The sequence below is a fragment of the Nelumbo nucifera genome, chromosome 2 (genome assembly GCF_055504915.1).
Source record: "Nelumbo nucifera cultivar China Antique chromosome 2, China Antique-T2T, whole genome shotgun sequence".
Classification (NCBI taxonomy): domain Eukaryota; kingdom Viridiplantae; phylum Streptophyta; class Magnoliopsida; order Proteales; family Nelumbonaceae; genus Nelumbo; species Nelumbo nucifera.
This window is the reverse complement of record NC_142650.1, coordinates 64,954,694-64,970,480: the sequence shown is the minus strand read 5'-3', so window position 1 is coordinate 64,970,480 and position 15,787 is coordinate 64,954,694. Positions and strand designations below refer to the sequence as shown.

Below are 15,787 nucleotides of genomic sequence, written 5' to 3'. Positions count from 1 at the left end.
TCGATAATAACATTATTTAATACTCATTGAATATGGATTGGATTAAATATTAACCATATTTAACTATTTATTAATTAATATGGATATTTAAAATGAGAGAGTGGATATAGATTGGGGGAGAGATTTAAGGAATTGATTGGGAAGTGGGGTAAGATGATAGGCTAATAATGTGTTAAAGAAACTACCTTAGGAAAGAGGTTTTAGGAATATTTTTAGGTAGTTGGATTGGGAATGGTGACATCACTTAATGGGAGTGGTGGGAAGGGAAGAGGAGAGAGAGAAGGAGAATGTAGGGTGGGAAATGGAGAAAGGAGAGGCATGTTGACATGAACTGTCTTGCTTTATATATATAGATAGATGCTCATGTATACTTAAAATTTCTATTATACAAAATAATAAAAGTGGTTTAAAGATTTGAAGTTGTGTTTTCACCCATTAAAAATGTTGTATTTTTACTAAATTACTTTATATCCAAGTTGTATATAAATAATTTTCAATTCATTTTGTTCATGCATATAACATAGGGTTGTCAATGGATCAAGTTTACGATGTATGTAATAATAAGGTAAATTTCTTAAATTACCCTTATGAATTAACTAATTGACTAAGTGTACCCTTACTGTTTGATAATTGACTAATGCTATCCTTAATGTTTCTGATAATTGACTAATACTCCCTTTACTATTAGCATCCGTTAATAGAAAGACAAAAAGACTATTTTACTCTTTATACTTCTTCAACTTTTCAAAATAAGACCTTCAAACCTACTAAATGTTTACAAGATTAACTCAAAATCTAGAATAGTAGATGGAAAAACAAAGACAGTCTAAAGATGGAATTCAGAGCGCTCTGTCTCTCTACAATGGACATTCTTAGGAACCTTCCCGTTGGATGATGAATCACAGTTGGCCACCTGTCGTGGACTAGTCGAAACTGAAGTCAAGCAGAAAGATTTCCTGCCCTTATCCACATTTAGAAGCAATCCTTTCATCAGATCCCCCAGCAGCTGCATCAGAACTCATGGAACACCACTTCGTCGGAAACAGAAACACCACCTCGTCGGAAATTGCAAGAGCTCAAAAAACCTTGTGATTGCTAGTTTCGGTAGTGGCACCCACCGCACCTTTCCTTAGTCGATAGTTGCTTCGTCGTCTAGAGAGAGATGGAGCAGTGAAAACAGAGAAGGGTACAAAGAGCTCAAAAAACCTTCCGACTGCTAGTTCTGGTAGTGGCGCCCGCTCCTTAGCCGATAGCTGCTTTGTCGTCTAGAGCTACCAAAGAATTGATGAAAAGAAATCATATGCATGTCCCAAGCGTATGGTGGATGCAATTCCAGCTAAGAAGGCATCAAAGATAGAAGACATTATGGCTAGAAAACAGTGAACAGGGTTTGAGACATTGCCGTCGCTTGGAGATTCACCATAATTGTAGAGGCCATATTAAGAAAAAAGCTATTGGGTTCAAAGCTAGGAGCTTGGCAATAGTGTTAAGTGGCATGAGTTTATAATTAAATTGTTGAATTGGGTGTAAAATATTTTATAATTTATATATAATAATTAAGTTATATAAATAATTTATATATTTATATATTTTATATCAATAAAATAATTATTTTATATATTTATTAATTATCTAAAATAATTATTTAATTGAATTCGAATCAAATCAGATATTTGAATATTTAATCGGATTTGAATTCGGATATTAATTTTCAATATCCATCGGATATTGAATCGAATTTAGATATTAATATTCATCGGATATTGAATCGAATTTGGATATTGCTTGATCCGATTTAAATTCAATTCGTTTACACTCCTAGTCACAACTAGTTGGAGGAGTGACTTAGCCGATAGCTGCTTCGTCATTGGGCGCGGTTTGAGAAAATGAACAGGACTGGGCAGTGGGTTTTGCTAGGACTGAGCAGTGTGTTTGAAAACTTGTGATACAGTGGTGATGGCGGAAAATGGTGAGAAATCATCGATGGTCAGGGGAAGGAGAGGAAGAAGAAGAGAGAAAGAGAAGAAAGAAGAAGAGGGTTCAGTCTTTGTTTTTCCAGGAAGAGAAAGCACTCTGAATTCTTTTCAAACCCAGAAGGTGCCGGTGCCGGAGTTCCAAACCAGCGAATCAACCGTTATGTGGATGCTTGTTTCAAACCTCCGGAGATGATGACTGTCCATTTCTAACCGCAAGTAATAGATGTTGGTGCTAGAGATGCCAATGCTTGTGCGAAAGGGGACAATGAGATATTCCATTGGAGCCGATGCCAGTGTTGGTACCGGTATTGAAAGTTTATAATAAACGTAAATTAGATATTTTTGGAAGTTATAACAGTGTGATACACATTCGAATGGTTTTTGATAAAATATTAACAATAAGGAAAGTATTAATCAATTGTTAGAAACAATAAGAATAATATTAGACAATTTTCAAACAAAAAAAGTACACTTAATCAATTAACTAAACCATAAAAGTAATTTAAGAAATTTACCATATTATATATATAATATGACTCGAGTCGGGTCTGAATCAGTTTGTAACTGAATTGTTCCGAACCGGCCCCATTGGTTTAAGGCCATCGGGTCCGTCGGATCTATTGACAGTCCTAAACATCAGTCATTTTCAGTTAAATTCACTGACAAAATATAATATTTTAATCATTTTTAACTTAACTTATACTAATCAATGTGCGATTGCAATTTGAATTTTATTCGAATCCGATATAAATCAAGACTAAGATCCGATTTGAATCCGAATACAAACAAATCGTGTGCAGTCGTAGACTCGTAGTCATAACTCATAACTCACAACTCGTGTAAGTGCATATGTACGGTGAACGGGTGAAGCTTCGAAGAGTTGCGAAGCTCGTTGACGAATCATACTTTTTTCTAGGACCCACACACTTTTAAAATAGTGCATTAAATCCACGTGCCAGCCGAGTGCCGCCCCAGTCTGGCAGTCTCGCAATAGAAAGGTCAAAGCCGAGTGGGAGTGGCTGACTTGAATTTTCATTTATCCTCCATAAAAATCAGAAAAATGCAGATTGACCCCTTTGGCTTTTGACAAATGAGAAATGACAATTGACAATTTGAAACAGCCAAAATACTGACTCTTTTTGTAGTAAATTAAAAATAGTGCCGTTCTGTGAAATTAAATCTTTGTAATGCCCCTTTATATACTTTATCCGGATCCCGCCACATAAGTGACAAAAGACCTCTAACCAAACAAATTCAGAAATCAGAATGTCTTGTTCTGCTCCTACCTCATCACCGGAAACGACAACCTCCGTCGGTGAGGATGAAGGCGGAGCCATCACCACAATCGCCGCGATCCACTTCGACGTCCTACAGGCACACATCTTCACCCGCCTCGACGGCCCGTCGCTGGCTTCCGTCAGCTGCGTGTCCTCTCAGTTGTATGATCTGTCCAATGAAGAAAGTCTCTGGAGAGACATATGCCACTCCGCATGGCCTTCCACCGATAACCCACGAGTCTGCAACATCGTTTCCAGCTTCCCGGACGGCTCCCGCTCTTTCTTCTCTGATTCCTTCCCCCTGCTCGTCTCTCAGCATGACCCACCTCCATCGCCGAATCACACTCCTCCTCTCTTGCCTCCCGAGATAATCTCGGCGGTGGATATTCATTACCGGGGCACCCTTCTGTTCTCGAAGGTCCACGAGACCGAGACGCTGGGCAGCTGGTTTCAGTGCTCCCCCTTCCGGGTCGACCTCGTCGACCCAAAAGACATGGTTCCAACTGCAATAAGATTGGGCGACGACGTGTGTCAAGACCTTGCGGAAAATTTGAAGCTGAGCTGGATCATGATCGACCCGACCGGACGGCGAGCGGCAAACCTGTCGAGCTGGAGGCCGGTCTCGGTGCAGCGGCACTGGCTGTCGAAGGGGATACAGGCGAAGTTCGCGATGATCCTGGCCGGAGATCCGGGTGGGGCGAGGGAATTCGTCCTGTGCGGGATAGTGGTAACCTTCGGGGGATGCGAAGAAGCGGAGATGCAAGTGAAGGAAGTGAGCTTGCAAGTTGCAGACATGGATGGGACGAGTTTGACTGGAAAGGAGAGTCTGGTAATGTTACAGAGGGCGATGGACGGCGGGAAGAGGAAGAAGGGAAGAAAAGAGGAAAGCAGAGAGAGGTACGAGGAGTATTTGAGAAGGAAGAAAGAGAGGAAAGAGAGTAAGCTGAGAATAGAAGCGCGATCGGATTCCATGTGTATGACTTTTTGCATCTTCATCTTCGCCTTCCCTTGGATGCTTTTCTTTTTCCGGTGAATCCTTTTTTTTTCTGTATTATAGTTAGAAAGTTAGTTATTACAGTTACATGCCAAAGAAAAATGTCATAACTATACAAATTTGTAAAGTGAAATTCAGTAATGAATAAAGAGAATAATGCCTCTGTATTTATTTTGAAACCGTCTGTTCGAAATTTCGAATCAATGACTGCGAGTAATCATTAAGGTCGTGTTTGATTCGAAATTTCGAATCAATGACTGCGAGTAATCATTTATTTTGAAACCTCTCCTTCAAGCCAAATACAGACTAATGGTCAAATGAGTCCACGTGGTTAATCCAAACTTTTTAAGCATCTAAGTCAGACTACTGATTGCTTTAAATTAATTGAAATATCCATCTAAACTTTCCTTATTTTTTCTCTTTAACCTTAATTGACTTGATTGGTGTTTGGCATCGACGCTGTTGCCCTAGAAAACGATGTCATATCTGCACCACATAAAAATACATTGCTTTAGAAAACAGCATGTTGTTTGGTTTCGTTACTTCAGAAATTAGAGAGAAAACAACCATGCCTCGGAAGATGTGATATGAGAAAAAGTTGAATGCATCATTTTCTCGTTTTTGTATCCGTTAACATGATGTGAATCCAACGTGGCAAAGTTTTGAATTGATATGATGCATGATGCATCACATCTTGGGAGAAAAAGGCGGTCCAATTTCTCATCCACAGCGAACGATACACAAAGGATCGGTCCGTGCTATATCGTGGACTGGTTTTGTCCACACCCCAACTTTTCATCCATAGCAAAAACTCGTGGTTAGGGCCAGTTCATAGTATATTTTTTATCCCCTGCATCACATTCTTCCTAAAAGGTTGAAATCTTATTGTCTGTTTCACATTTTAATATTTTTCTCAATAAAATATTAATTATTTTACTTAATTTTTAAATTTTTAATTATTTTACAATTGTTTTTATAAAAAATTAATATTTATTGGTTACTATTAATTCATTGATGCATTTTTCAATATATTTATATATCATATAAAATGCAAAAATTAAATATTTATGATTAACTACATAGATCATTCATAAAATGCATATGAGATACATGGAATCAAAAAGCGTGGTGTAGATTAGTCCAAACCATACCTACAGAACGCCATTGTGAGTATAGACTAGTCCAATCCACACAACTTCTTCACAGTTCAGAACAACTACGGACTGTAGTATGGTATGGATTGGTCCCTATCATAGGGTAGGGTGTGGGTTAATTCACACCCACCAATTTCTCATCCACACCGTAGAACACCCCTGAAATAAACTCAAAGTCTGTCTATGGTGGAAAACGAGACAAAGAGGGAGATTGAGAGAGGAAACCATGGTGGAGAATGAGAGAAATAGAGAGATTAGGAGAAGAAATGGCTCAAGGTTTGGCTATGGAGGAAAATGAGACACATAGGGAGATTGGGAGAAGAAATAGCTCAAGGCCTGGCCATTGCAAAGAACGAGACAGAGAGGGAGATTGGGAGAAGAAGCCATACAGAGAATGAGACAAAAGGGAGATTGGGAGAAGAAATGGCTCAAGGTCTGGCCACGGTGAAACCGCTTGTATCTCATCTTCAATGCTTTGTAAAGAAGGGGGACTCAAGCTGAACTCGATTCACTCACTCTTTTACCTATATCATGCTAACGTCTCATATATATCAAAACAGCCAAATAATGTGAAATTTATGATTTGCCTTTTATTTAATAGTGGAGACGTGGCTCAATTAGATCGGTGAGGCATCTACTTTTTTTTTATTGGATTTTGAGATGAGAAAAATCTAGTTTTTTTTTAAGATTTATGTAGGAATAAGGGAAAGTTTATTTTTCTGGGTATCACTTACCCTTTTAGGTAGATAAATAATTTTTCCATTTAAGGGGAAGTTGTCAACACTTGAATGAGAAGAAAATGCCCCTTTTAAAAATGAGTTTTTATGGCTAAAATGGTCATTAGTTTATTTACATGAGACATTAAAGAACATGGGCAAATGCACATACTCAAATAAGTGTTTCCCAGGAAAAACTTACCTAGGTAAGTAACTTACAGAAAAGCAAATAGGGCTTTACAATTTGGATATAGATACAGATGAAAAGTATGGATAGATACAGATGAAAAGTATGGAAACAATTGGATATGCTAAAAAAATACACATAAACTCCATAAATATATTAATAAAACTAAATTTAAAATCAAATAATCACAAATAATGTATAAATACATAGAAAAAGTATATATGAAAAAATATAATACAATTAATATGTTGGGATGTATAAATATCATACAATTTATAAAAATATCAATTAATGATTTATAAAAATATATAATTTCAATTTAAAATATATCTATTTTGTTAAAATTTATAAGATATATATTGCAAATTTTTAATTGCTAATATAATTATTACATTATTAATATTTTTGTTTCTATAGTTTTTCTAAAATTAAAAACCATTTTTGGTATAAATGTTGATTAGTAAAGTTAATGGGTTCTATTTAATATTATATTCCCAGATATTTTGTAAAAATTTTTATTTTTTGTAAATATTTAATATGTTGTGATTCTGAATTTCCCTAAAAATCTACAATAATTCAAAATTTCAAACATCTCCACCTAAACATTAATATCCTTGATTTTTTTTTTTTCTAATTTTGGGCGTTGAAAGAGAGCATTAAAGAGTGATCTTTAACATCTAAGTTTAAGTTTTGGGGGGCCAAGGGCCGACTTTACTGTTTTTAATTCTGCCTCTACTTATTATTACTAACTATATAAACAATAGCTTTAACAAAAAGTTTTAAGGATATGTTATTCACCGGAAGTATTTTTTAGTTAAAATCTAAAATTTAACTCATTTTTTGGAAGTGTTAAGTAGTGAGATTGACTTCAATCAGTGCAAGACCCATTCGAACACGGTTTGAACAGCCTTTACTGCCTCACATTGGAAATGGACCTTGCACTGATTGAATCCAGTTTCTTCAACAGCATGGATAGTGTTTGGTATCGAAATCATTTTTGTGGCGCCTAATTGCATCAAAGTGACTTAAAATGAGAATAAGTAGAAATGAATAATAGAAATTAAGAGTTTGGCTGGCTGGATTGGACTTTTAGACAAAATTATTGCTTCCAATAACTGTTTCGGTACCAAACATTGCAGAGTTCTTACAAGATTTCTCTCCTGGAGCTAAGGATTTGTATTTTTATCAGATCTTCTCATTTTTTGGCTTTTATTGCCGATTGTACCCTTATGGGTTGAATTTGAGATTGTAAGCATTCTTAATGAAATTGGCCATTACCTTAAAAAAATAAAATAAAATAAAGGTTTAATAATTGAGATTCGAATCCGATCCATCACGGCAATATCCGGAAGGGCCTTCGTCAATTCTTAAAACCGCTGGAAGAAATAAGGATAACGACCGTCAGTAACCGTTGTGATTCACAGAAATATCCAAAGAATGAAACAATGACAGTGATTTACTCGTGGAAAACGTGACTTCAAAACTTTTGCTTCTTCTTTGGGTAAGTTACAATCAGACCCCTATGCTATAAAAAATGCACCTGCTCTTCTTTTTTTTGTTTGAAAAACATTTTGACGCCCAAGTACCTCTGACCTATTTATGTATTTTTTTGGTAAATTACATGGACCCCCTGTATTATAGGGTCTATGGCAGATACCCTCTGTACTTTTTTTTGTGACATAGACCCCTACCCCTATCCATTAGCCTAGTTGACGGAGAAGTATTTTACGTAAATACCCTTCCGTTAAGTCATTGGTCACTTGGGCAATTATTCAAAACGACCAAAATGGCCTTCTCACCCCAATAACGAAATGTAAGTAAACTATTCATACTTCCGACAAAACCTTGAGAAAAAAGCCCACAATTCTCGCCGAGAACTATGGTCCGCCGGATTTATTGGTTAAATGCCACCGTTCAGTGGCTGGAGAAGAACGTTGGAGCTCAGTTACAGTCATCGTGGAGAACGGAGAGGAAATTCTCACTTGCAATCATCGTGGGGGAAGGGGTTTTTTTCGCTATGACTGGAGAAGAACACAAGTACGTCGTTGTCGCCTGAGAAGAAGAAGGTAAATGTATATTACACTTATTTTTTTCTAGAATATAGGACAAGGATATGCATTTTACACTTATTTATTGAATGTTTAGGAATGAATCAATAACTCCTAAGGCTATGTTTGGTTTGAAAGAAAAGGTAGGGCAAATAAGTAAAAGACGGGGAAACCTATACAATTTTTGTAAAGGTTTCCCCACCTTTCCCTTCCTTTACCTGCATTTTCCTTCAAGCCGAACATAGCCTAAGGTTTTGGTTTATTAGTGGACCCTAAAATTTATACTGATCATTTTATCAGCTTCTAGGCTATGTTGTTTTGTTTATTCTTGTCACTTAGTTGCTTTGAATATGGTGTTTCAACTTTTTGTTTGTATTTGATTGTTCTCTTTTTCTTGATTCATAGATTGAGTTTTATTTTAGTATAAAATTGTTTAGCAATTTGTTTATCGTGTTTTAGTTATGTATGTAATGTGTAATTGTTTGAAAATCTCGTTTTTTCCATGTTCATTAGTGCTAGATTACTCAATTGGTCTTTAACAACACATGTCCTGATGGCATGACATTTTCTTCATTGGTTCTACCTTGTGATTGCCGCAATTTTATGGAGCAGGGGTGAATACCTACATGCACCCAAAGATTCCAAGCAAACACTTTATTGCTCACCATGATAGTGGGTTCTTTGTATATTGTATCCCCTTTATCCCTGTCTCCTAGACGATCCGGTGTAAGATTCTTTGTCACCTTATCTAGTTTTTCTGAAGTCAGGACTAGCATAAGGTTTCTGTACTAATCGACATAGTTTGGTCCCTTAAGCTTGTTGTCATCAAGCAACTTAGCAAATTGTCCGTTTTCCATTTTCTGATAAAACAGCAAAACGTTAGTCCACAACCTTAGTTTGATTCATGTTACCTACATAGATACGGTTTTTAATCTATGTTCCATTTCCATTTGTTCATCTCTGAGATTTCCCTCCTATCTTAGTGACGGAAACGGCAAAATGTCTCTGGAAATGTGGGAAATCACATAGGGTGTATGGAGCCAACTGTTTCAGCTGCATAACCCCACCCCCTTTCTATGACGGATCACATCCACTCATCGTATGAGTTTCCCTTTGGCCTCTGTCAGACAAGGTTCAGAGCCGTTTTCAGGTAAACCTTTTTGTCCAGTGAGTGCTCACCCATCATGTTCAGGTTACGCCAAGGTACCGTGAGAGAGTTCCCATTTTTTGGTGAAGCCCCTCTCACATCGATCTATGATGCCCCTATCATCTTATGAAAACTCTGACAGACCCAACAGCAAATGGATAGCCCAATTTTATGGTGCATTTCCTCATTACTGAAGGACCCATCATTGTGCTAATGATGGAAGGCCTTTAGAGAGTCCATCATATGGATCTCCCTATCACATGCACTCATATTTGCTAGAGGGAACAAAAAATTACGCCCTAGTTGATTTAGGTCAAACTAGAGTGGCTCCCACTGACTTTCATAAAGTCAGATTTATGGTGGCCCAAATCGGTTAGGGTTTCCGCATGCGTCCCTTTTCAGGGTTGTGGGGTCCACCACGAAAGGAAGGGGTCATCCAATGACCTTAGGGGGCACCATGGCAATGATGTGCATTCAGCCATGGTGTGCGCAAGAGCCACTAACGAATCATCATGGGCCAAGTGCTTATGGCCCATGGTCACAACACATCAAACATCCACACATTACATGATATGGAAGAATTGATCCAATCAATTACTCACTGTAAAGCCCATTAATCAGCCCATTTGAAAAACACAACATTAACAAGTAACATCATCTAGGTATATGGGCTGAATCGAGTTAGCAGTTCAGCCCATATAGCTTTTACACAAAATGGGCTTCTGCAGTTTTAAGCTCTTAAAACTAGGCTTTACAGGTTGGGCTGAATTGGTTCTTCCAATTAAAAATTGATTTCAGACTTGAAACGGGGAAATAACAGGACCGAATACAGTCCCTTTCGAACCCTAGATTTGGTCCAAACAACTTTGGTCCAATCTGGTCCGAAAATGGTCCAAAAACAATTTTTAGTTCAAGAAACAATTCAATGAAAGATCTGAAATTAAAATTTTAAGTTTTGACAATCAAAAAAAGACATGGACTGTTTGCACAACCTGCAAAACAGAGGTTAGTAATTAGGGTTGCAGTTTCCCAAACTGCAAAAACACAGATAGCGAACTCTCCATCTGCGAATCTCCAGCGCCACCTTCTTCTCAATCAAGAAAATAAAAAAAAAAATAGAAATCATATTTCTATTAAATAATTACATTCTTGATTGAATCCTATACATTCAGTCTAGAAAAAAAATTATTTTACAGACCATAATGAATAGAAACTGCAAAAAACATGTGCGCAGACATTCTGCGCCAAAATTGATATTCGAACTCCATGTACAAACAATCCATTAAATCAGAAACAAAATAAGAACAATTCTAAATTAAATTTCAGATTTAACGAAAATTAATTTCAGATCAATCACCCCTACAAGAAACAATTTCTTGAAACAAAACTGCACACTACGCAAATAGAACGGCTTCTACCGAATTGCGCAGGTTTAGATCTGATTTCTTGGTTCAAAATTTGAACTTGTGGCTCTGATACCACTGAAAGAATGGTAGGATCCATCGTATGGACGCCAAAAAGGTTGCGGAATGGTCCGGTTCAAGGGTTCAAGTAATCCTACACTGCGTGTGCCTTGGGTCTCACCCTGGCGGCTGAGACAAGCCACCTGATGAGAATAAAATTTATCATATTTTTATCCCCAAATATTCAATCTTTTATACTGAATTAGTACTTAATTGGACTCATATTTCTTGTATTTCGGTGCAGGGCAAGGAAAAAAGTCGCAAGAAGGAAAACAAGGCTAATCGGATGATTTTTCACAGTTTCGGAAATGTTCAGTAAACTAGGCCTAACTTTCATATCCAGGCTCTGATTGGGCTGATTCAAGATTCATTGGAAAGATAAGAGAGAAATTTACAACTTTCATGTTTTGGGTTTTCACAGATTCGGCCTACATCGAAGTCAAATCCGGGCCCGAAGTCGGAACAATTTCGTAGTAAGGCCCAGTTCATAGCTTAAGCCCATTTCGTAGAGAAGCCTTGTGGTGGTCCGAGTTATTAAAGCAGCCCACTCGAATTCAAGAATCCAAAGAGTCCTCTTAGATTCAAATTTTAAATGTAATTCTAGAGAGTTAAGAAAGATTGAGATCACGAGATAAAAGATAAAGATAAGATAGGATAGGATGAGTTTGAATAAAACCTGGATTATCCATTCTTGAGAGGTCTCCAAGTAGTTGTATACTATATCAAAGGTTGGGCGTAATCTGAGGGGGATGACGAATTGAATTGCGTTATCTATCAAGAAAAGATCAATAAATCAAAAAACTTGGGGGAGGAGATCAAGAAATCAAGAAACTTGAAGAAAAAGGTGGCAGCAAGAAGAAGATGAGATCTCAACACCATGGGCGAATTCATGAGTTCTTTCTTTCCTCTTGTTTGCTTTAATTCCTTTATCATGAACTGATTTGTTTTTAGCTAGGGCTGTGGAAAGCCTAACCATGATAATGAATATATTTTTATCTTTATGATTTATCCAAGATTGTGATTTCTATACAGTTTTGAATTATCTTGCTTAATGCTATTAGGAGTGACCATCTCTTAATTGATCAGACGTATATGAATGAATCGAGAGAGGAATTCATATAGCTAACCACATAATTCATGGTGTGAATTGAATGGTATATAGGGGTATATACACATGATTCATCTGAATATAATAGTTTTTTCTTGGCCTTAATGCACTTCCATCTTGAGAACTCTAGTCGAGAGATCGAGGGGTTACCTGATGAAGGTAGTTTAGTATATCTCGAGAGAGAATATTAAATAAAATTGGAAAGACTTCAGCTTATGGGAATGACTAATTGTCTTGGATAATCTCATCCATTAATATTCATTGGAATGGTTAGGTGGACCAAAAGCCCTAGCAATTTCACCTATTGCATATTCGGTTAGTGATTGCCATTGCTTTTATTTTCTTGTTCTATTTTCAGTAGTCATTTCTCTTAAATCTGAATTTCGATTGTCCAAATAATTAGGGAAGACTATAGTTCTAATACTTATTTTGTTAAATCCCCGTGGGAACGATATTTTTATACTACTTGATAACTAGTGCACTTGCTAGGGTTATACTCATAGCCATCACCACCCCAACAGTTGGCAGCACACTAGTGTCAGCCTTGACAGGATAAATCTCCCCAGACTTAACCAACGGCTGTAAACATTTAAAACTAACACAAGTCTCATTAAGTATCCAGTTTTAGGGTCTTACACAAAAGCATACCACACAACATGAATCAAACATGTACTTTATTTAGTTACATTAAATATCAAAAGTACATCAAGACTGATTGAAGCTAAGGGCATACAAAACTGTCTAACATCTAGGTCAAGGGATTATCGTGCCAAGAGGAAGGCAATTAATGATATTGAAGGTGTGCATGTTGAACAATATGGTAGGTTGATGGACTGTTGTGAATCCATCTTACAAACGAATCCCAGTAGTGTGATGAAGATCAAGTTTTGTAAGGATTGTATAGGACAAAGTTGTACAGGAGAGTTTTAGAGACTTTTTGTTCGTTTAGCTACTATGAGGAGTGGTTTCAAAGATGGATGTCACCCAATAATAAGGTTGGATGGGTTTCATTTGAAGGAACCCCATTCAAGATAGATTTTACATGTTGTTGATCTACATGGTAACAATTTGCTTTTGCAGTTGTAGAGGCTAAGGTGAATGATGCATGGATCTAGTTCTTGAGGTTATTAAATTATTCCATTGGAAGTCTAGAGGAGTGTGGTTGGACTTACATATCTGATAGGTAAAAGGTAAATGGAATCTTATATATGGCTATTTGTAGTGATTTGTATTTATTACATGCTATGAAACTATTAACTTAATTCTCATTTTCATGTAGGGGCTGGTGGAATGTTTTTAGATATTAATGCTAGGGGCTGATCACAGGTTCTATATTAGGCATATGTATGCCAACTTCAATGACTGTTTCAAATGGAAGGACCCAAGAGACTACTTTTGGAGAGCTGCAATGGCATATAGTTGAAAAGCCTAAACAATGATGCATATTAGTGGTTAAAGGTTGTGCCTTCTAACATATGGTCCAGATCTTCATTTGGTCCTAGGGCTAGAAGTGATGATATCTAAAATAATTTTTCAGTCATTCAACAAGTAGATTCTAGAATGCAGAGACAAGCCCATAATCACTCTAGTGGATACCATTCGGAGGCACATGATGAAATTGATTCAAAAACGACAAGAAAAGCTTAGAAGGGATAGGGGGCCAGTATGTCCTAATGTCCAAAAGAAGTTGAATATTGCCTAGGGACAAGTTAGGAATTGCTTCTCTGTTTATGCTGATAATGAGAATTTTGAAGTTGAGTGATTATGGGCTTGTCTCTGCATTTTAGAGACCATATTGTCATACAATCTTGTGCATTTAATCACAACAAGGCAACATATATGACTATGTTGATCCATTGTACACCAATGAGAGATGCCTAAAGGTATATAGTCATTATGTGCTACCAATGCCCGATGAATCCCAATGGCCAAGAATAGAAGGTATTCCTATCAAACCACCACCTTTTAGAAAGCAACCTAATAGGCCAAAGAAGGCTAGGATGAAGGGTCCCGATGAAGTCACATCTGGTACATGCAAGGGCCAGGGTAGAGGTACTCATAAAAAAAAATGTTAATACACAATAGGTAATCCATTTCAAAGGTAAACTGATACAATTAAAGTTAGTTCAAAGTATGAACTACAAATAACCTTACATGTGGCAGTCTAATCCTTTTAGGCCAATATGCTTGAATGATAGTCAACTACTAGTTGATGTTGTTTATATGCAGGTGGACCAGGGCACTCTAGCAACAACTTGCTAGCAATCAGTTATCAAATGGCATCTAGGCCATCTCACCATGTGCCATATGGTAGAGGTATTGATTTGGGTTTGGGCCAAGCACAAGAAGTTCCTTCACAAGCTTCTTTAGAACAAGCCCATTCAATATATTCTTTAGGTAATATCATGGGCAAAGGTGGTCATGTACTCTCAACAATATTATCCTCCCTCACAGGTGAATAAAAAATTTTATTGTTATGGTTTGATAATTTCCTTGCCCAAACTAATTAGTTATTCACTCTTTTGCATAGGCTAGTCAAAATTTCTCCAGAAGTGGGAAATATCAAGGTGGACCATAGCAAGTTAGAGCCCATTCAAGAGGAAGAGGTATGGGCAGTGGTGGATGTCAATAGTATGGAAGGGGAATGTGTGTGAGGAGGGATGTGGCAATTGTTGGGGCATTATTAGCACCCTCACCTCTACAATAGAGAAGTCAGTCAAGCACCAATGATTTTTGGATGAGTGGGGACAGTACTTCAATGGCATCATCTGGGCCACCCAATACCCCACATCAAGTATTGTGTATAATACCATATAACACATTTTATTTGTTTGCTTGATACCTTGTAACAACCCATTTTTCGATATGTTCATGTAGGCAAATCAAGTATAGATAAAGATAGATGCTAGGGGGAGGGGAATGGTCACCTCACCACCATAGGTATTTTGTTTAGACCTAGATACAATTTGTTTGAAGTGAAAACACCCACCCACCCATTGAATACACTCCATTGAAAACACTCAACCATATAGTAAAAATTAGAAACTCTTAGTAATCTTGAAGTAAACATTAGAATCTCTTAGCAACTCAACCCACCCCAAGGCTTTTAGTGAGAGAAAGAAAGAGAGAGAGAGATAGAGAGAGAGAGGGATCTAACTTTTAGTTTGATACTTTGACTAATAAATTAGTGAAGTTTGGCACTTTAACTTAACCATGAAATAACCTTGACATTGGTCATACCAGCTTTGTTTGAACCTGTTAAACAATTAACACCCGTATGTTTAGAGAGAGAGAGAGAGAGAGAGGGAGAGAGAGATTTGATTTTCAGTTTGATATTGATGTATCGCGATCCGGTCACTCCTAGCTGGCACTCACGTAGCTCCTGGAAGGTACCTGAGATAAAAAAGAAGAAGAATCCCCAGGGGGTTTGCCTGGCGAGAATACTCCGATGCTTAAGTTAGTACTCTGCAGGAGAAGCAAAGAGAAGACGAAGGCTAAGAGTACAGATAGTGCGTTCTCACTATACTCGAGAGATTAGAAGTCTCAAGAAGAAGTTTCTCTTCTGCCCTAAGGGATTTTTATTGGAGTGTTCATGTCAGGTCGGGCATAACCACCACTGGGCTCCTGCCACAGCCGTTACCTGCCAGGGCTGCGCAAGGGGCCGTTGTGATGTACTTCTCGCCTGGGTGAGCGACACGTCTCCAAAGTGGTCAGGCA

At 37.5% G+C, this 15,787-nt stretch overlaps 1 pseudogene; it reads left to right on the top strand.

Moving 5' to 3' along the window:
* The first annotated feature begins 3,181 nt into the window (after positions 1–3,181).
* On the top strand, positions 3,182–4,469 carry LOC104607729 (putative F-box protein At2g36090 pseudogene; annotated as a pseudogene).
* Positions 4,470–15,787: the final 11,318 nt, after the last annotated feature.